The following is a 22,566-nucleotide window of genomic DNA, read 5'->3' as shown; positions in this document are numbered from 1 at the left end:
AGTTTCATTATCCTTCCTGATAATTCAACCAGTTCAATCAACACCTATTTTTGTTAGGCTAAATTCATAAAAGACCATTAAAATGAGGACATAATTCTCATTCTCTTATTTTATAAGTTAAACAGTAATGAATGACACAGTCAGTCAGAGCTATCAAATTATAAAATAAATAAACTTGGTACTTGTTCCTTTTAGAGAAATACTTTATTTTTGATACAGTCAAGTGGTAAAACAACATTATGTTATTGGACTGACTAATTGGAAATTATTTCATCACAAAAATTAAATTTTCTATTTCATCAAAGAGTAATTAAATAAGCATTGCTGGTTTTCATGCACTATGTTTTTTTAAAGCACAGAATATTTTGTAAATGGATTCAAATACATATTTTTGAGACAAGTTCAATCATTGCTACTCAGACTGAAGCAGTTTTTTAACTGAAATGTAAAATAACATTTATGCATTTTTTGAAAAAAAATCAAAATCAAAATCACTACATTTTGGTGAGAAGTGACATAAAGAGTGCATTAATTCTCTAATTTCCATCAGCATAATTTTTAAAAGGTTAAGCCTGTAATCTGAGTAAAATATATAAGTAAAATTTAAATATTACAGCTATCTTCCCTCTATTTTGCAGTTTTACAGTTTGTGGATTTTATGACAGTTTTCCTATTTCAAATGTTTTTCCACCAACCCAATTTTCTTCTTTAGGTTTGGAAACAAAGTGAAAGAATAGATATGAAGAATCATTATGCCAGACAAAAGGTATAAGATACAAAAGGGTCTGCTTTAACTGAGTCACCCTTCACCTAATTGAACTAAAAATATTTAAGACTATATTGGTATGAAGAACAAGTATGTGATACAGTAAGAAAAATGAGACAATCAAAAAATCAGTCAGGTGGATGATAATAACAGAACCTGAATGCTTGAGTACCATTTAACTGGATTTATCTACTTTAGTAATTGATTGCCAGACACCATTCTTGACCACTTTTGCCAGGCTAATGGCACAACATATTTAGATAATACAACCAATTCTTAGTCCTTCTTTTGCTTCATAGTTTGGGAATAATACAGATGATGGATCAGCATTCTGAGAGATACTGAAAAGGAATACCAGCAAATGTTCCTTTATTTTTTTTCTTCTTTTTTTTTTCTTTTTTTTCTTTTTTTGTTTTGTTTTTGCTTTTGTTTTTGTTTTTGTTTTTGTTTTGTCTTGGTTTTTTTTTTGTGAAAAGACTTATAAGCACTGCATTAAATGGTTATAGTCTGCAAAAGAAAATCAGACATTAGAGAAAAATTTTTTTTATAGAAAAAAAAAGTCAAAATAATGGTGAAGTAATTTTTGTTACTTACCTAACATAGCACAAGCACTTCATTGCACCAGAATGAAAACTATACAAAAACACAAGAAGATACTTACTTGATGACTAACCAAGACTTTAGAAATATGTTTTCCACCAAACAGTCTTGCAAATCTCCACTGAAGACACCAAAAGCCTGATAATTCAGTAGCTTTCACTGAAACAGAACAACAAAGTTTTAAACATGGTCAGAAAATATTGGGTTTTCTGGCATGATACTGTAGCAAACAGAAAACTGCATAGTTATTGGACTGTCCTTTGAAGAAGAACATGTAGATGTTAAGATGTTTATCCTGGTAAACCCATAGAGTCTGTATTACAGTAATGCACAGATTTTTATTCTTAAGCAGGTGTTCAAAACTGGAGTTCTAATTGAAATAATTAAATGTACAGCAACGGTATTTTCAAGGTTTGTAAGTAGCTTGGGAGTGATACATAAATTCATATCTCATGCCAAATACCGGAAAATGAGTTAATTTGAAAACTTTTTGAGTACAATCAAATTAATTACTGTCTTAGAAAAATAAAGAGGCATTACATCTGAAACTTCCGAAACCACTAAAAATACTCAAACAACAAAAATAATCTAGTCCTGGTTTTGGACAAATTTAGAGCTAAATCTGTTATAGAGATTATTTGTATTCATTTATATATGTTGCTTACCAGCCCTCCTCAAATATGCTCTATATCAATATAATCTCATTAAAAACTTTTTTTAGTTATTGTCCCCTAACTAATCTCACAGTATATGATTGCAATAAAAATTAATACATCATCCAATAAAAAGTTAAATAAAGATCTATTAAACCACCAAGAAATTATTTTGCATTGTTTCTGTAAGTACCCTCTCAGAATACCCAACGATATGTATGTAGATTCCTAGTTAATGTGAATCCATAAATGGAATCTAGGTATACAATATAAAACTGAAATAAATGTATCCTTTTTTTTTTCTCTTGATGAGCTTTAGTGTCTATGGTTCTATGACACTGAAACAATCTGCTTTATATGGAAGACAGGTCAGTTTTAAAAAAACACGCGAGACAGAGAGTTACTCAGTGTACTGTAAATTCTACCAGTAAAATATGTGAACTTCCTTTATCAGGAAGCTTTGTTAGCTTTATTAAAATACACTGCTTGCTTTAAAGGACTCATGAATCATTCATAAGAAATAGGAAAACTACAGACAAGCCTAACCCTTAGTTTCACATGCAGGTGTTTTGTTTTGCCTCCCAACAAGGTACCATTTTTCAAGTCACCAAACCTTGCTACTGACAAACAAGTTTTCAAATATACCCTAAGGTCTGTGAACAAATGCTCAGGTCAAGGTATCATCAGAAACTGCAAAAATGGCTCCACAATAATGTCACTTTTACTGCCTCTCATTTGCCTCTTCGTAATATAACTGGTAAGTATCAGAAATCTCTAGTTATCCCAGAGAAACTATGAACAGTAACAGCTAAAAAACTAGCAGTACCTACATTGCATAGTGTAAGCCATTTATGGATAAAGTGCCAACTGTCCCAGAAGAAGGCTGCTTATTCTTGGTTGTAACTGAAATGTGTCACTAGTGACATGGCTTAATTGCACATGGGCCTGTAATTCTTTCATACAACTGAAAAACTACCAGTTTGAATGAGTTTTTTAATCAACTGTTATTGATATCTTTATGAATTATAATACTATTAAGAATGACAGCTGAGTTTTCTTTGACCCTGATGTGTTTCCTACAAGTATTAAGGTTCTATTGAAACACTGAGATATGTAGAAGTCATCATATTATTGTTAATAATATATTAAGTTCATGTGATTTCCACTGTGATTTTAAGCAAACAATGTGATAAAACTGTAGTTATTATTAATATTAATATTTTTATTATTATTATTATTATTGTCCACACTAATCATCAATTATAGTTGTCATTATTAATTAGTTTTAGAGTTTGTTTTGTCTAAGCTACAGTATTCACGGTGACTGAAACCCAATATGTTAAACCATTGTGATTTATTTATTTTTTTATTTCTACTAGTGTGTTTTCTCAAGATCCCAAATTTGTCCAAGAGTTTTTCTTACTGCTCTACACTCTTTCTGGGAATTCATGACCAATTTTTTCTTCTTGATGTGATGCGTAATTAACTACCTGGTATTAGACTGGTAGTGATCTGCAAGAGTCCATTCTTTTTTCTGGGTTTGCAAATGTTCTGCTCAATGGCATAATAAATAAGCCTAATATGCACAATAAATACTGAAAGTATCATAATAGGAAAAAAGAAAGGTCTTGGTACATTGGAAATTACAAAGCTTTGGCTCAAAGGGCAAATGGACATTAGTGGTCGGCTACCAACTTCTTTTAGATAAACATTCAGAGTGAGAACACATGGTAGGTTAGACTGGCTAAATATAGATGCCTAATGATATCCAAATGGACAGCCAGATATAAAACTGGATTCTACAGCTGACCTTTTGATGCGGTCTTCTGGCCATGAGTAAATATCACAAGACATCTAACATGACATTAAGGCAGCTAAATCCCACTCAGCTATGCTGTGATGTTTTCAAACCAGATTTGAGATCAGTCCTGAGTATGTCAAGAGCAGTGAAATGAAATCACTAGAAAAATATCTGTCCCTTTTAGAGGATGACTCCAGGAGGTGGACTGTCACAGACTCTCCAGAGGAGATTAAAAATGGCAGTGAAATGCTCAAATAGAAAAGCATTTTGAGGCAATAGAAAAAAAAAAAAAACTAGAAGAAACAACCCCAAAACCAAAAAAAAAAACCAAAACCAAACCACCACTACCAAAAAAACAACCAAGTGACATTATTAACACAGCAAGCATGCTTTCCCAGCTTAATTTCCCCTTGATTACTCAACTGAATAATATGCTGTGCCCTACTGCTAGCTCTGCACTCAGCCTGCCCAAACCTGTGAAGAGTGCAAATCTCCAGCTTCACGGTGAGATGTGCTTGCCCTTTAGAGCATGGGATACAAAAAGACTATCTTAGATATGTCAGAGTTCGGCAGCATACACAAAACAACTGGTGACCTGAGAGGTTGTATACAACCATAAACTTTGTAGCTCCTCCCTCCTCATTTGTTTTGAAGTGCTAGGTATTTGAAGATACTTTTTCTTCTAGAATTCTTAATATTAAAGGGGGTACTTATCTAGAGAAGACAGCTTAATTACAGAGAATTCATATTACAGGATTATTTAACATTATTAGCAAAGTAAGTGAGATTAATACTAAAGAACACACAATAGATTTTTTTTTTTTAGTTCTGCAAAATACCTACTAGACTTTCAAAGAAAAATTGCCTCAGCTCTTACCTCTCACAAGCAAAGCAATCCTTGTTTTGTAAAATTCCTCATCAAGCAACACTGTATTATATGCAGTTTTAATATAGTTAATATAAAATGTTAATATAAATTGTTAATATACTAAGGCAAATAAAAAAAAATAGGTAGCAAATTTCAGTTGCACCCTTCAGTCTGTAAAGTTTATTTAGTCTTAGTGAATTTCACATCTAACCAATGGCCCTGTAATGCAGTGCTGTCATTGCCATTAGGCAAATAACAAGCCATTACCTCTCCACAGAGCCTGTGCACTCTCCATCCAAACCCCCTTTTTTTGAGGAGCTCAGCCATCTGCCGTAAAGCAAGTGATTTGAGGAACCTATTGGGTAAATATATTCCTTTTCATTGTTTTATGAAATTTTTTGGCTGAGTTCTGAATTCCATGAAACTGGATGGGCAAATTCCCAGTGAACTTCATGTGGAGAATTTTTATCCTTTGCATTAGACAAAACACAAGTACAAATAAGGATTTTTAAGTTTTGTTATAAGTTCATGTTATTAACACTGTGATTTTAAGCAAATGTTTCCATATGCACTAAGGCATGTAGAGGCATGCCTAAACTGAAGCATGCTGTGTACCGGAACTTTAGTAAAGCCTTTGAAATTATCTCCCAGAACATTATCCTTCAAAACAAATCTGTGAGGAGTGGCCAGTACCCCAGAGTCCTGTGGAGCTTTTCAGAAGTAACTTGACAAGTTGGAGAGATGGGCAGAGAAGAACTTTGTTCAACAAAAACAATTGCAGGGTCCCACACATGGAGGAGAGTAATCCCATGGACCAGGACAGGCTGGGGCCTGACCTGCTGGAAAGCAGCTCTCTGGAGAAGGACCTGAGAGTCCTAATGAACAATAAACTGAGCCAACAGCGTGTCTTTATGGCCAAGAATGCCAATGGTATCCTGGGGTGCATCAGAAAGAGCATTACAGGTCAAGGGAGGTGATCCTGCATCTCTGCTCAGCCCTGCTGAAGTCACTTCTGGAGCGCTGTGCCTTGTTCTGTGCTCCCCAGTACCAGTGAGACATGGGGCTCCTGGAGCAGGTCCAGCAGAGGGCTATAAAGATGATTAAGGGATGGGAACATGTCCATCCTGAGGAAAGGCTGAGGGTGTTGGGCCTGTTCAGCCTCAAGTAGGAAAAACAGAGGGGACCATATACATGTCTGTAAGTATCTGAAGGGAGGGTGCCAAGAGGATGGAGCCAGGCTCTGCTCAAGGCCAAGCAACAGGGCAAGAGACAGAAATGAATGCACAAGAAGTTCCACTGGAATAAGAGGAAAAGCTTCTTTATTGTGCAGATGACTATGCACAGGAGCACATTTCCCAGAGAGGTGGTGGAGTCTCCCTCACTGGAGATCCTCAGGAACAGCCTGGATACGACCTTGTGCAATGTGCTCTAGGATCACACTGCTTGAGTAGGGAGTTTGTATCCCATAGGACGCACTGTGGTCCCTTCCAACCTGTCTCATTCTGTTCTTCTGTGAAACTGAATACTTGTGCCTCGGATGGGGGCACTCATCCCCGGGTAAAAAGCTGGCTGAATGACTGGGAACAGAGAAAAGTGGTGAATGGAGTTGTATCCAGCTGGTAGTTAATCACAAGGGCTCTGTACTCAGACAAGTCCTGTTTAACACCTTTATTGATGATCTGAACAAGGAGATTGAGTGCACCCTCAGTTTGGAGATGAAAACAAGTTGGGCAGGAGTTTTGATTTGCATAAGGGTAGGAAAGCTTTGTAGATGGATCCGGAGAAAATGGCCTCAAGTTGCACCAGGAGAATTTCAGATAAGATCTTAGGAAAAATTTATTCACTGAAAGATAGGTCAGAACAAGCCTTGGCTGCCCAGGAAGGTAGAATCAACATCCGAGGAAGTGTTCAAAAGATGTGGCATTTGAGGAGATGGTTTAATGGTGAACAAAGTAGTGCCAGATCCTAAGGGTATTTTGCAACCTTAATAACTCTATGATTCTGTGTGGATGCCTAACACAAGAGAGGGTGTTAATATGCTCAGCATTAGCTTTGGGATGAATTTGGATTCAACAGCAGATGATTCAGAAATTTTATGTTTAAATAAAGTTCATATTAGGAGATCTGATAGAAAGCAGAGGTGTCACCTTCTGACTAATACCATAAAAGATTTCAAATGCTTCTGGTTTCAATTCTATTTCATGTGAAACTATAAAAAAGTCAGTACAGACAAAAAAAGAGAAGTTATTGACAGCTGTATCTACTAATTCTTTGCTAAGGCTTTTGTTTCTACTGTCTCAAAAGTGAGTCATCTATTAAGTCAACATTAGAACTCAGATCTCATTTGTATATGTCTTTCTTTAAGACTTGAAGTCTGATCAGGCCAATATAAGCTGCTCTATCTGCTAAGAGGGAATTCTCAGTACGTCTTTAGCATTAACATTTCTTACAAAGCATCTACTGACATCTTACAAATCTTCAGTGCTAAACGTTTCCTGAAGTAAAAACCATAATGGATTTTTACATGCATTACCTTTTAACTCTTCTTTAAGATATTTCTTTTGTGTGGGCAATACTCTCTGCTTGACATCTTAAACATTGAAGTAATAGTGCAGTGGAGAGCATTTGACAACTCAGCAATCAGAATAGGTCAAAATAGTAGTGCTCAGAAAGCTTGCTGAAATATCTGGATATGTTGTTGTTGTTTTGTTTGTTTTTATTATTGTTCTAGAAGTATTATCAGAACAGAGAAAAAAGCCTGATTGACAGAAAAAATGGCCCTAAAAATGGAGGAAATGGCAAAAGTTAGAACAGGCTTTCTACATGTCTACAATACATACATTCTCCTTCAGTAGAAACCTGATGAATATTATTTAGGAATGGAATTAAACCTGAGCTTACATACTAGATGTGATTACAGTGGCTTTATCATAGATAGGGATCTGAGAACTGAGGAGAAGAAAGGAAGACATTATCCCAAAAAAGGCTGGGAAAAAATGGCTCGAACACAGGACAAGAATAGTGTAAAAGAACATCCCTTACAGTCATTTACACAGACTCAGAAAGAAGATGCTGACAGATTCACAGCAGTTCCCAAAAAAGTAAGTCCTGTGTTTAAAAGGTCATAATTGGACAACCTGCAGAGTAAATCCAGAGAGCAGAAGGGCACCTGATCTACTAGGAATGTGTGTGTAGGGGGGAAAAAAGGTCAAGCAGCTTTAAATTTTCCTTTAAATTGTAAGTATATTAAAAAGCAAAAAAAAAGAGACATAGTTGAATAATACAAACAACAACAGTGTATTTATATTTTGCAATGCTGTGATAACACAACCACAGAATAGGCAAGAATTTTGTCAAAGTGACTAATGTGTCTAGAGAGTAAGTCATATGAGGAGAGGGATTGTTTAGCTGGAAAAAAGGAAGCTCACAAGAGACCTTTCTGCTGCCTGGCAAGATGGGGATTGGCCTCTTTTTCCACAAAACTAATGACAGGATGAGAGGGCATAGACTCAAGTTGCTGTGGGAGGGGAGGTACAGCTTGGGAATCAGAAGGAATTTCTTCATGGAATGGGTTGTTAAGCATTGGAATAGATTACCCAGGGAGGTGGTAGAGTCACCTCTCTGGGAGTGTTAAAGAAATAATTGGAAATGGCATATAGTACTTTGGTCTAGTTGACAAAGTGCTGATCAGTCAAAGGTTGGATTTGATGATCTTGGCATCCTTTTCCAACCTTAACGATTCTGTGATTCTGTACAACAGTGAAATCAAAAATCAATACATCTACCTAAAGAAGGAGCGAAAGAAATAAAAGTGAACTTTTATGGCATTCTAGTACTTTCTATAAACATGAGGCACACTATATAGTAAAGAAGAAAAATGTCATCTATAGGAGAATATCTAAAATTCATCAAAAAATCAGAAAGTAATCACAAAAAGGGGACTTTTCCAGACAGATTCTAGCAAAGATTGAAACAGGTATGAGCAGTAAAAACACTAAATCAACAAATACAGATAAAATTTATCTGGAATCTGAAATGATATGAACATCAATTTTTAATCCTTAGAAGAAGAAAGGGAGTTTAGTAATCTTAACAGAAAAATAAATAGATCTAGAACTGGATTAACTGCCAGCAGTGAAGAGCAAATTACTAGTACAGAAAGAGGGATTTAGGCCACTGGTACACTAAGGGAAAGTATTGAAGTGAATCTCTCTAAGAAAAAAAATATTGTCAAGAAAAATAACGCATAATGTCAAGAGATGTTTATACTAGAAACTTAGGCAATATAATATAAATGCTTTAAATATTAGTGCAAGACAATCACACACAGAGGCAGAAAAGGAGGAAAGAAGAAAAAAAAGCAATATAAAACACCATGGTGCAAAGGTAATATTACTATGGCATAGTTATTGAACAATAAATAACTATAAACATTTAAAAATATATATAAATAATTACTATAAAATAAGAAGAGAGCATGTCGAAATATGGGTTATGAAATTCAGAACAGGTCATATGGACAGAAAAATCAAGTGAGTCAAAGTAACTTCAGAAGGAAAAAAGGGGGTTGTACTGGCCACTGTACAACTGTATTGTTGCAACCTTCTCTGGCAGACTTTTGCTTTGGATGGCTGGGTGTTCTCCCCACACCTTCCCCCTGCATTGCATAGGAAGCAGTGTAGTCCCACACATATGCAGCCCAATATACTCTGGAGGCTGAGACAACTGCACAAAATCATCTTGCCAAAGCAAGCAGGGCCCAAGCATCAGGCCCAGCACTCATTAGCTCGCAAGGATAGCTTTAGACATGATTGCAGCTTTAATGGTTACACTGAAAATCAACACAGTTACCTGAAATTTTTCCAGTAAGTTAACATTAACCTTTCCCTGGAAATAGAATTTCTTGAAATGCATCACAAAGTTCCTTCAACTCTGAAAACACCAGCTGACATTTTATTTACCTGTAAATCACTGAATCAATAGGAATTTTTTTCATAATTGGTTTTAAAGAGGACATTAAGGAAGACTTTATTATAGAAAATAATTCCACAGCTGCCTTGAAAGTTTGAAGGGACTAACATTGTGAGGGATGTCGTCAAGAACATAGTCTCAGTGTCTAACTCAAACATCCTTATCAACACATAAAAACACATATCCTCATCAACACATAAAAAATATGTCAAAAGAGTGTGTCAAGAGGATGGTTCCAGACACTTTCATTGGTGCCCAGTGACAGGACAAGGAGTAATGACCATAAACTAAACCACAAATAGCTTCCCCTAAACCTGAGGAGGAACTTAACATTGAGGGGTGGCAAAGTACTGCCAGGTAGCCCAGAGAGGTTGAGGAGTCTCCCTCTCCTGAGATATTCCAAACCTGCCAGGTGACCTGTTCCTGTGTCACGTGCTCAAAATGAACATGCCTTGGCAGATGGTTTGGACTAGATGACTTCCAACATTAGGTACCTTCCAACACTAATGATTCTGTGATTTTGAGATCTCACTGAGTGAACTACAGCTTAACTGCATGTTAATTTGAAAATTTGAAAAAAGAATAATCTCTGGCATCAGAAACCATAGGTCTAATGTAAACACTTCCAATAACAGCAATAAATTTTGCAGCTGAAATATAAAAGCAAAAAGATTCAGAGAAAAAACTTGAGCCTTATCAATAATGACAGTAGACTACCAATTAAAAGCTGTCTGTGTGTTTGGAAAACTAGACTGCACCTGGTCTGTTTGAATGCAATTAATGAAGCAGACTACCATAAGTAGCAAGAACCAGCAGGAACTTTGCAAGATGAAATGAGTACTAAAGTTATCAGGGTTCTCCTTTTCTCATTTCATAATTCTGAAATAAATACTATACTAATAAACCCAAATTAGTCTGTATTATTTTATCTCAATAGTTTTCTTTGATAAAACAATTGATTTTTTAATTGGAAAAAATACAATTGGTCTCAGCTATCTAGATTTTGTTGATTAGTGCGATAAAATGTTATTAGGAGTTGCTGCTTAAATTGAAGAATATGTGTATCAGTGAAAGAATTTTAAAATTACTAAGAAGATGGTAAATAGTGAAAATTGACGTTAGAGAAAAATTCCTACTACTCTACCACAAGGACTTCTATTGGGACTTGTATTTTTTATTCACCTTGTCAGAAAAATCAGGATTTTTGAATGAAATGCAGTTTTAAAGAAAAGTGCAAGCAACATATTTAGGATTTACTGTCAGAAGACTGGAATATCATACCTGGAGAATTATACAATTGAAAAACATATTTTTTTCATCTTGAGAAAGACATTAAGCTTTTTTTCTGTTACATACTTTTTAGTTTCTTTCATTGTTTTAGAACAGTTAATATTTGTTTTTATTGTCACATTTATATTTTATTTACAGTTTCTATTTGTTATGATACAGTTTTTCATTCCTGCATCAGAACAGAAGAAAAAACTGAGGAAGTGCCTTACAATGTGTCTACAAGTCCTATCTCCATTTCTGGCATATATCCCCAAGAGGTTATTTGCATTTTGTAGTATCTATATGCCAGACCCATGCTGGGTTTTGTCCAGCAATGAAATGACTTGAGAATTATGACACTTTATCCACAAAACTACACAGATTACAGAGGTACCTAGATAGTTAACATGACAGGTATGTTTTCTAGGTATGTTTTCTTAGGGAGATCTGTCAACAGCATTTTTCTTTTCCTTTTGCTGCCATTGCTACACTAAACAAACTTGAACAAAAACCTTCAAAAGGCATAGTATATAAATATGACATCACTGTTCTATGCAAAATCTGCTGCCATTGTGTTGCCTTTTGCCCAACCTGGAAATGAAACTTGAGATAATTTTAGTAAGGAGGTAATAATACAAGAGTGGATCTTTATTTGAAGCCCTTCAGGGGTAGTTACAGAAAGATGTCCACAAAAGCCTACCCCTACAAGGATGAGTACATTTTTATAGGTTTTAGGAAATTAGCATAATTGATAAAAAGCACCAACTAGGAGCACAAGTGGTGACACAATTCTCCCCCAGGTCAAGCTCCTTCTCTGGAGCTCCCCCTCTCGACATTAGCTGTACTTTGTCCATGAAATTTATTATTCTCAACCTTGGTTTCTAGGAAGAACAAAGATAGCACCAGGGCCTTGTGTCCCTGGGGCTTGGAGCTCTGGAATTTGTTTTCTCTTTCTGCTTGGGGAAAGGCCATGGAAAATAACTGGGAAAACTAGTCACTAATACAATGCAAAAGGCTACAGAGTTACACATGTATGTGTGAAGAATACAGAGAACATATAAAAGGAAAAAAGGCAAAAACCAAATGGCATCAGTTGCAGGATTAAACTACTTGGGGAAAGCAAACAGTTGGTCAATCATGATGCTTTTATTTTATTATGGCAATGAAATGTTCCTGCTAAAATTGTTAGTTATGAGTAATGGCAAAGCTGGTTTATGATTAATTTTCATTACCATATTATTTAGCTCTATGCTGCAAAAAATTGTACCTAATTTTATATCTAAAATCAATACTCATCTCAACTAGAAAGGAACAGCAATAAACACCTGCAGCACTTGCTCAAGGACAAATGAGACAAATCAAACATTTCTTTTAACATGTTTCAAACTCAAATTTGTATCAGAAAGCAGCATCAATATATCTTATTAGCAAACACATATTCAACAAGCACAGCAGAGCCTTCTTAAAAATCTAAGATGATTTGGAATTTTTACAGTTTTTGGTCATAATCACTCACACTGTTATATGAAGACTTTCAGCAGCCAACAAATGTTCATGATTTAAGATAAAAAATATATTTATCTGTGCCTACATCACCTGAATCTACGTCTTTTATGTACATGGAACTATTTAGGTTTTAGAAATTACCAAGAAGAATTGTGTCCTGAAGGATCATGGATTTTGCCTCCTTACTAAATAAACAACAAACAAAAAACCATAACAAAACCAAACATACACCCACAGAATCTGAACAATACAGTAATTTTACTTCTTTCGTCATTTAACAGGAAACCTAACAAAATTCTTCCCTATGAAAAGCTCTTAAGAGCAAAAGACAGGAATCTCAATATTTGGACTGTATACAGAAAGGAAGGTACAGTTAAAAATGTGATGAGGCTTTGTGTTATTCAAAAACAAAAGCATTATTCTCCAAGAACATTTTTCATTGTATAACTAGATTATTGTTTGCTGCACTTACTAAACAGTAGCATATGAGAAAGTGCTTTCCAAGCTGTTATTTTATAGAAACAGAGAATTAATATTGATTCCTACATGCAACACCAGCTTATTTACAGAAGAGCGCCAAGAGATTGGTTTTCTCGTTCTCCCTATCTCTGTTTCTCCTGCTTTTTTGGTGTTATGATCACTGTATAATTCTTTAAAAAAAAAAAAAAAGAAACTGAGTTGATACAGTTACCAGAAAATTCTGCTTCATACAAGTTCTCAGGAGTAGCAGCTATTTCCAATAGGCAGGTGGATAAACTACAATTTTTTTTTTTGCTAGGAGTAAATTGTAGTAATGAGAATCTGAGTGGAGACTTCTTGCTCAGACAATACTCATTTTAATCATAATGCCAGCAGGCCTTATAAGAAATTAGGTGAATAATATGAGTATGCTTGAGTGTCTTGTGAATAAATTACTTATGTAACTCCCTTATGTAATGACCTAGTGAAGCTGAAGTCACCTAAACTGCTGAAGACTGTGGAAGATTAGAGAGTTCTTTCTACTGGAAAGAGTATGATCTTTCCTTTGATTTACTATGCAAGGAAAATAGCTTTGTGACTGTGAATTGAAAAACAGAAACAGAAACTGGCTGCCCTCCATATTTTAACATATCAAATAGTGTTTGCCGACTAAGCAATTACCAATTGTTCTAAAAGAAAAAGAAAAAATTTCTTTGAAATGAAATTGCCAATATATATCCTTGCTCAGTGTCAAGGAAATTTCAAGTTTGCTCTACAATATGGCTTCATGGCCATAAAAATATGCCTTCATTTTCAGTTCCCTAGGTGCGACCATTGACTTTATAATTCTTACAAATTCTTTGTAGCACCAAAAGGAATTGTCATGAATTCATTAAAATATTAGATAGAGCAACTCCTTAGAATGGCATACAGAAGGAAACCCAGCAAAACCAATACATGAAGAAGTGTTATTACAGCGTAATGGCTCAAATGAGAAAAGGAAAATGCTTCACTTTGGCAGTATGGGTTGAAAACTGAATTCTTCAGTAAGGTCTCCTTTCTTTCAGTTTAATGAGATTCTTAACACTGATTTCAGTGTTACAATCATGCCAAAAGAGAATGCTGTACCTTCAGGGATCACATTGTTTGGTATGCAATATATTTTTCCATATTACAGAGATAAAAGAACAAATCAAATCAGTAGTTTTCCACACTGTTGTTTTTGCATTATCAAATACTTTTAATGAGAAAGTTTATTGATTATTTGCTAAATGTTCATAAAATATTATTAACTGGGAAAAAAAAAGTTCAGTTTAACTGGAAAAATAAAACCCTTGGTGAGCTAACCCTCCTCAGACAAAAGGATATTTGCAATACTATTTCAGTATTATTATAGTACACTTAGTTAGTAAGTGTAGCTGAAAGATTAGAGTTCTATTGTCTGAAGCACACACACACGTGTAATCCTGAAAGAAAATGGAGAAGCGTTCGCTTCTTAAATGAGAATGCATAGAATTATGTCACATGACACAAACCTGATTAAGTAAAGCAAAGCTAGTACTGTTTAGATACAAAGACTCAGTAAAACAAAATGACACTAAGTATTATTGTTTAAATACTCACAGAGCAAAAAGCAACCTAAGTAATTCTACACTGAGCTTACACAAAATGCAAAGAGAAGATACCCCACTACTATTTTTCAAGTTATCTCCTCCCTGGTGTCCTGGAGAAGGGTCTGGTTACCTTTCTTTTGCACAAAACAAAGGTGTTGATAAGGAGAAAGGAAAGCACGTCATACCCAGACTACCTTCTCTGCTTTTGAAGATTCAGGTTGAGGAGGAAACAAAAGCAATTACATTTTTTGTTAGCTAGTGCTATCTTTATAAGAATGTATGATAAAACCGTGTACATTTTTAAGACAAACACTTTATATAAAATCAAAACTATATAATTAACTTGATTTTTATAAATTATCATTTAATAACAAAAGATTTCATTTAAACTGCACTGATAGTAACGCGAGATCTTGCTTTTCCTCATTTGTTACTGCGCTGGCTATGATAGTTATCTTAAGGAGTTTCAGATAAAGTTGCAGTTATAACTGGATTTCCTAAAATTTTATGTTAACCTGCAATATATAATTTATATATTTCTTTCTCTAATTGGTAAGGTTTCATCATCTTACTTTGCAAATGATCAATTCACTGCTACATATACAGAAAACAGACCATTTGTGTAGCAAGCAGGCAAATCTACCAGCATAGAGCATTATAAGCAAAATAATTAAATATTAAACTGTAACTATGAAAATTATTAGAAAATGAGATTAAGACTGTCTCACAGTACTGATACTCTCCTCTTGTTAGAAGGAGAGTATTACTTAAGCTGTCTTCAGTGGGAACTACCATCATTGGGTTCCATGTACAATTAGACAAATTCAATTTAAATGTGGCCTCAATTTTAATACTATATATTTTAAAATACTTCAGAAAATATGTGTTGCACTTTCACAGATTAAAATGCTAACGCATCTCTACAACAACTGCAGAGCCATCTGGAAGATCGTGTTCGTGCTGTAAGCATGCACACCTACTGCACATCTACTGCCTGATCTTTCCTTATATAGAGCTGCAGCTGCTTCACAGCTGCTGAGGCAGCAGCTTCATCAGCACAATATAAGGTCCCCAAAGGGCTTCACCTGGTCTAATCTGTGTGGCATGTTTTATTTTAAAGCCTAGGGAGAATGCTGTTGGCACAAAACTCTATGTCACCCACACAGTGTTTTCAGACTTTCTTGGCTTCTTCTTTCCATTACAGTGATCAGAATGGAAAACCTCCTGGGCCTTTCTGCTACACAGCTATAAAAAAGCCTTTTGATTGCTGGGGCCATAATCTACTGATAAGAAGGCTTGCAACCTGCTAGCAGTCCTCCTGAAATTGCACCATTTATTCTCCTCCCTGCATCAACATGAGCTTTAAAATATGGAGTATATTGAGTGTCTATGCCTCAGTAAAAAGTTAATCAAACATATTAAGTATGTGTTCCTAGTTCCAAAATGAAAAAGGAAAAAGAAAACAGAAGCAATTTATTGACATACATACATATAGGGGAGAGGTCTCAATGTACATGCTGGCTGCATTTCCTACATATTATATCACACCAGGAAACACACCTGCATCCTCAGTTTTTTCACTGCATGGCTCTTACTTGCCCAAGGAGACCATCTGTTATATAGGGTACTCCCAATAACCACTGCTAATGGGAGGTTCAGGTCTGGGACAGGAAACCAAGTGAATTAAATAGCACTGGAAACCTTCCCAAATGCCAGAATGCTCACGTGTAAGCCATCATTTCCCAGTATTAACCGTTTCATTTTCATTCAGTTAAACAAACAAAGTGGATGCAATATACTACATTTAATAATTTTCTTTTCCATTAATAAATATAACAGAAGCACTTACAAAATAATTCTCATTCTTTGCAAAGGAAATACTCCAGCAGGCAAAGTCTCCCAATATGTGAAACTCTCATCCACCATCCAGCATGCTTTAGACTTCTATTCCTCCTCAAAGCCATCTCTGTCATTCTTGCCTGGGATTCTTCATAGAGCTCCCCTGAAAATCCATACTGGCAATCTTCTGCTGAGAATAACCTATGTATTTACCATCTGTGGTCTCTACAAGTGTCATACCAATGTGACAGCAAAGTTTAAGTCTAGATGAAGTGCCTGTTTCTAAACTGGATGGTAAAAAGTTTATGTCCAAACTCCTCAATTTCTTATTAATATATTGGGCTGTGAAGTCATTGCCTGTTCACTTCTCTTTCAAGTAACCATAATTTCACCTTACATTAAGATAGTCATTACCATTATTAGTGTTTGGATTTAAAATATGTCTGGAATAAAATGCTTAGACTTTTAATTAGACATGAAAATTATAATCAGCTCCTGAATTATTATTTGTTATTATACATTACTTAGTGTTCTAACAAACTACATAATTATATTTTCCTTCTGGTTTTCTGCATTGTATTACAGGGAGCACATAAAGTAACACCTTTATGTGACAGTTTTGGGATCCATTGTTATGAAAGGTACTACCTAGAGACCTGCAGTATCAGGAAAATACTTTATTTCAATGTACTTTATCACAAGTATTAATTAGTTTAAACTGATGTTAACCAGCGTAACTGCCTTTCTTTTTCTTTTCTCAGTCTGGATTTTAGAGTTCTGCCTATGGTGCTCCATTGTTGAAGCTGAAGTAATGTAAGCATGTGTAATACACCTGATAAATCAGATTGGGCAGGTTTTAGACAAAATTTGTTTTAAAATTGATATGGCAATGTTTTCTCTAATCTCCCTATTAAGTGAAGGGGATAAAACAGTTTATCTTAAATCCCGTCAGTTAATTCCAATTTAGTTCACTGAGCAGTAATGTGAATGAATATATTGGCTCATAAAACAGAGAAGAAAAGAAGAAACCATCAGAAGAGATTAAAGAATAGGAACATCTCATGGTATTGTTGCATACAGGTAAAACCTTACAAAAGAAAAACCTTGTAAAATCATGGCTCAGGCCTGCTAGTTTGGCTAAGAAGAGCTGGCCTGACAACTACCTATGAGAAAAGGGATTAGTATCCATGGGGAATCATTCTTTACCCATGAAAAAAGAATGTAAACATCTTTAGGGGAAAAAAGGTTTTGGTGAGCACATATTCTAGCAACTACTACCCAATGAGCTGGGTAGGAACAGGTTACTAACCAATTTGAATTTAACATGATACTTCTAGAAAACCATATAAATATGAGCTGTGAACAAGAAAGATATGCTATTGCTGCATGAAGGAAAGTTATCTTGTCTGTCTCAACTGCGACATGGTATCATCACTGGATAAAATGCAGACTGGAATAATGCTATCACAACAGCAATTTATACTTGTATATACAATGGAAAATTTCAAAGATTCCAAATTAACAAGTTTATCCCAATTTTTCCCTGAAAATGCAAGAATGGAAAATAAGTTGAATTTCCAGGTCAATTTCCTGAATGAATATAATAAAACCTGTCTTAATTAAAAAAAACTAAAAAGGGAAAAATTTACAGGCCTTTGAAACTTTTAATGTTTAGGTAAAATATTAGTACAGAAAGGAGAATATTAAGCCCTGGCACAGATTAAAAGAGATAATTTTAATTATAAGTTGAACATGTATAGAAGAAAACATGAAGACTGCATCTAGTTAATGAAATAAATTCATACATCTAGAGTAAAAATAACAGTAGAAGTCTGTTGATAGCATACTTTGAAGCTAAGCACATTAAAGACTGCACTATATTGAAACTAAATCATCACAAAAAAAATTTAAAACTTGAAACTGGAGTACTGAAGTTCTAATTGTTATAAAAATCTTCTTGTATGGCACTGAAGTTTGATAATATACTAACAGCCAGAGAGCATTGAGCACCATCAGCCAACAACATGAAGTAAAATATTTCCAGCACTTACAAAATTGGAGACCTTTCCAATTTTGCCAACATAACAAATCTCTTTGACTTGACAGACTGTTGATGAGTTATTACTAAAAATAAACCAAACCAAACCTAACAAAAAACCCAACCCAAATCTAAACACCTACACAAAAGCAACACATAAATATCAAGAAGGAACACAGCACAACTTCCCTAATAAAATAAATCTACTTTCCTATTAAACTTGATAGTTACAGAGGACTGATTTTAGTTACATCAGAAAAAATGAAGAGCCTATTCTTTCACAGAATCACAAAACTGAATAGGTTGGAAAAGACCTTTGAGATAATTGAATTCCACCCATGAACTAACACCACCTTGTCAAATAGACCATGGCACTGGCTGCAAGTCTTTTCTTAAACAGCTCCAGGGACAGAGACTCCACCACCTCCCTGAGTAACCCATTCCAATGCCCAATCACCCTTTCTTTATGAAGAACAAACACACAAAAAAAGCTCAGCTAATTTTGGGCTGTCTTACACAATGTGACATCTTCCATATGCACAAGCAAAGAGAACGAACAATTCTTCTGCAATTACAGATTATATGTATAATCTGTGACTTGTCAACTACAACTAACTTGTCATGAAATCTATAATAAAGATAATGAGAAACTATTTTGGGAACAAATTGGAGGTATATCCAGTGGATAGGTAGTCTCTCAAGACAATATCAAATGAAACAAATGTCAGAGATGTACCCAAAACTCAATTCACTGAGTTTGCAAAACCAAAAAGCAACTGTGTCAGATAATTTATTAACAGCTAAACTGAAAACCACTTGTACTTCTTGTATATATCTCCCCATTTACCTGTACACTACCAGAAGCATGCTATAAGGGCTTTCTGCAGAAACCTAGAAGCACCTGGTTTTACAACACAACAAACAATAAAATCTGTGACAAATTGAGAGTGTGAACAATCTTTTTTTTTTTTTTTTTTATTGCAGCCTGTTTTTGTGGTCTGCCTTTGAGACACGGATACCTGTTGGGAATGCCTTGTGCCTGCCTGAAAGACTATTTCCTTTACTGATCTTGGCACTGAGATGAGCTAAACAGCTCATAATCTGAAGTGTCAAGTTTGAAATATTGCAGGCCATTTTCATTGCAAAGACCTTAATTATGTTTCTTCTTGGAGATATGAATTAGTCTAAATCACTATCTTTTTTCCAATTTATTTTCTTTTATTCTGTAGAATGTAGATAAACCTGACATAATAATTCTTGTAGAGATTTGAAGTAAGACATAAGGTACAAGAAAGGCACATTTAATTGCAGGCGTAGTGAACACAAAAAATTGAACCATCAGATTATATGTGGGAACCAAAAAAGAAACATTATGTAAATCTCTGGATAAATAAGGGGCACTAAATAGAGAAGAAAACAACAGGCAGTTTATGAAAGCAGTTGTATCACTAAAATAAATAAGGCAATAAAATTTTTCAGAGGACAAGCTAGCTTAGAGATAATTCTCTCTTGCTGTGAACCATTTACAAGAAAGTTAAAACTAGGCAAGGTGAAGTAAAAGGCAGAGCAAGATCAATTTCATTTAATTTCATTTCATTTACACAAAGTGAAGCAACATTTCAAATTGTCATAAACCACTTGTTGTTAATTGCCATTATTGATGATCACTTTAGTTGTGTGGCTGCGCTCCAGATAGTCTCTGCTACTCAGCTGTGCTGTAACATGAGACATGTTTTGATTCATGCATGCTTCAATTGAAATTGAGCCCCACATTTTCAATATCTGTGTACCACACCTAGCCCATGGTTAAGGTCTTAGCCCAGCTGTTTTGTTGCTTTTAACCCATCCTGAACAAATGTTGCCCTCTCTATTTAGAATAACACACCAGTGAAAACAAATAAACCACATTTGGTTCTCCCTTTCTTGGGGACATTCTGAAACACCCTGAAGATTGATGCCTACAGCAAAACAAGCTGACAAGTCAGTAATGATATTCATTTAAGAATGTTTTTTTTTGTGGAAAGGTGTTTTGAATTTTTTAATGACTTCACTTATTAATAAAGAGTGGTGGAACTGGAAGGCTGCAATACATTTTTGCTACTTGATTTCTAGAAGCAAAATAGACTTGGAGATGTCAAAAGTGCTGCACATTTTCATGGTCTTTCTGAATACATTAACACAAAGCTAAGGCAAAGCCTGAGTTTCAAAATTTTTAAAAAACCATACTGACAAAGAAGAACTTACTGAGTTGAAATTTAGATATGCATTCAAAGCTTAAACTTCCAACAAACATCTAGTAAAGCAAAGAGAACATACAGGGTTCTTATGATTTGAAGCAAAATTCACACCAAGTATGTTATCATTATACAGTACATGATTGTGCAAACAGAGAACATTGCAGTGCCACTTATGAAGGCATTTAAATACATGCTGAGATACTTGGGCAGAAATACTGTCTTGGATTGCCAACCAAAAGCAGGGCAAAACTTATAAAAATAACTTATAAAAGGTCCTTTACACATGAGTAAAGGACCAATTCCTAGGTGAGGTACACATCCAGTGTGGTTACAAAGAAAACATTACATTTAGATCCAATTCTGCAAAACAAGAAAATGACACTTCAACTAGCACTCAATGCAACACAAATGACTGAACATGTTTTTGCTATATAAAAGTCAAAAATGAATATAATTCTCAATGATAAGACTGAAACTACATAGAAAACAGGAAAAAAAAATCATATATTTCACTAAAAATACTGAGAATTAGGCTGCTCTCCAATTTTAACATTCCAGAGTATCTGAGGAGCAAAATACACATTTTGCATTGAGGGTTTATAGCCATTTTTAACAGCAAAAAAAAAATTCCTTTTCAAATATTTGTGTAAAAATTGTTTCATATTTCCTCAAAGTAGAAGAAAACATGTACCTGTCACATAAATATAAGTGTGTAAGACATTTTTGTTTTGTGGTGGGTTGACTTGGTATATAAAGTCAGGTATGTTTTGTTATAACTTTCCAAATTAGTTAAAAACAAGATCTCTCTTAACATTTCTCACCAAGTCACATGGCTGTTGCACACTAATAGGTGAAGAAAGATTAGAGATTAGCACTGACATGCTGGTGTACAAGGACAGCTTCTACCTTTTGTCTCTACTGGATGGCAATGATTTTAGTAGTACAAAATATCCAACTTAAACTTTTCTATAACTCACCAAGCTGAGTTAGAGAAAACTTTAAGTTGAATATTTTGTACTAAAATCATCAAAATTGCTTTTGCCATGAGTAGCTGTACAGACCTCAGAGCCCAATGTCTCATTTCCAGCCTAATCTGTAACATATCAGAAGTGGAGAATTTCAGCTCATAGTTCCAGAGATAACCAGAAATGCAAGGCTCTATGAAGCATCAAACCCGACACAATGGAAGGACTTCTCTTCAGTAAAGTTAGGATTTCACGCAGAGGACTTCACCAGTACTAGATTAACCTACCCATACTTTGTTAAATTATCCTACTGCCTATCCATGGAAAGAATACGTTCAATAAAGGTTATTAGGCTTCATCAGTTTTACCTCAGCATCCAAAAACCCTGAAAATCAAGTGTGGGCTTTAAACTTTAAATGCAAATTAATAAAGGTTGCTTACAAATATAGGAGCTCCATTTTACATAAATAATTCTAATCAAGTAATACATTAAGCATTTCTTTCTCACCTTTCCATCTTTAACATCAAAGACAATGTGAGCATGTGTTCAGATTGTCTTCATCAGGAATAGGAACACAGAGGTATACCTCCTTCAACCACATTCTTTTTTACTTAATAACTGGACCTCAGGTTGGCATTTTCTCTTCTGGTTTCACTGTGTCACATAGAAAGCCATGTATGCAATGCACCACCATACAGAGAATCCAGCATCTTTAAACCAGCATGTTATTTTAATTCAGAAATATACCCCATAGACTGAATGACTGCAGGTGTCTTCTCAACATCTTCACTTTTTTTTATGTCTAATTCACTAATACTTAATTTAATTTTTGATAATAATAAGAACAAAATGTCATCGCTACATTTGCTTTTCCAGAGTAAAGGGAAATGTTGCCATATGACCAGTATGAATGAGTACATATATTTAGGACTTTCAAATAGCTACAAAGAGAAGAGAACTCATTGCAACACCACTATGAG

The 22,566-nt window shown here is 34.9% G+C and overlaps 1 protein-coding gene across 4 annotated transcripts in view; it reads right to left on the bottom strand.

Moving 5' to 3' along the window:
• CDH18 (cadherin 18) overlaps positions 1-22,566 on the bottom strand; it is a 499,122-nt gene that overhangs the window by 387,497 nt on the left and 89,059 nt on the right. For all 4 annotated transcript variants that reach the window (XM_064427840.1, XM_064427851.1, XM_064427862.1 and 1 more), the window contains exon 2: positions 1,428-1,525. The gene's annotated coding sequence lies outside the window, so the exon portion shown is untranslated. The remainder of the gene's footprint in view (positions 1-1,427; positions 1,526-22,566) is intronic.

The sequence above is a fragment of the Passer domesticus genome, chromosome 1 (assembly GCF_036417665.1).
Source record: "Passer domesticus isolate bPasDom1 chromosome 1, bPasDom1.hap1, whole genome shotgun sequence".
In the NCBI taxonomy this organism is placed as follows: Eukaryota; Metazoa; Chordata; class Aves; order Passeriformes; family Passeridae; genus Passer; species Passer domesticus.
The sequence above is the reverse complement of the archived record's forward strand: the minus strand, read 5'-3'. Positions and strand labels throughout refer to the sequence as shown.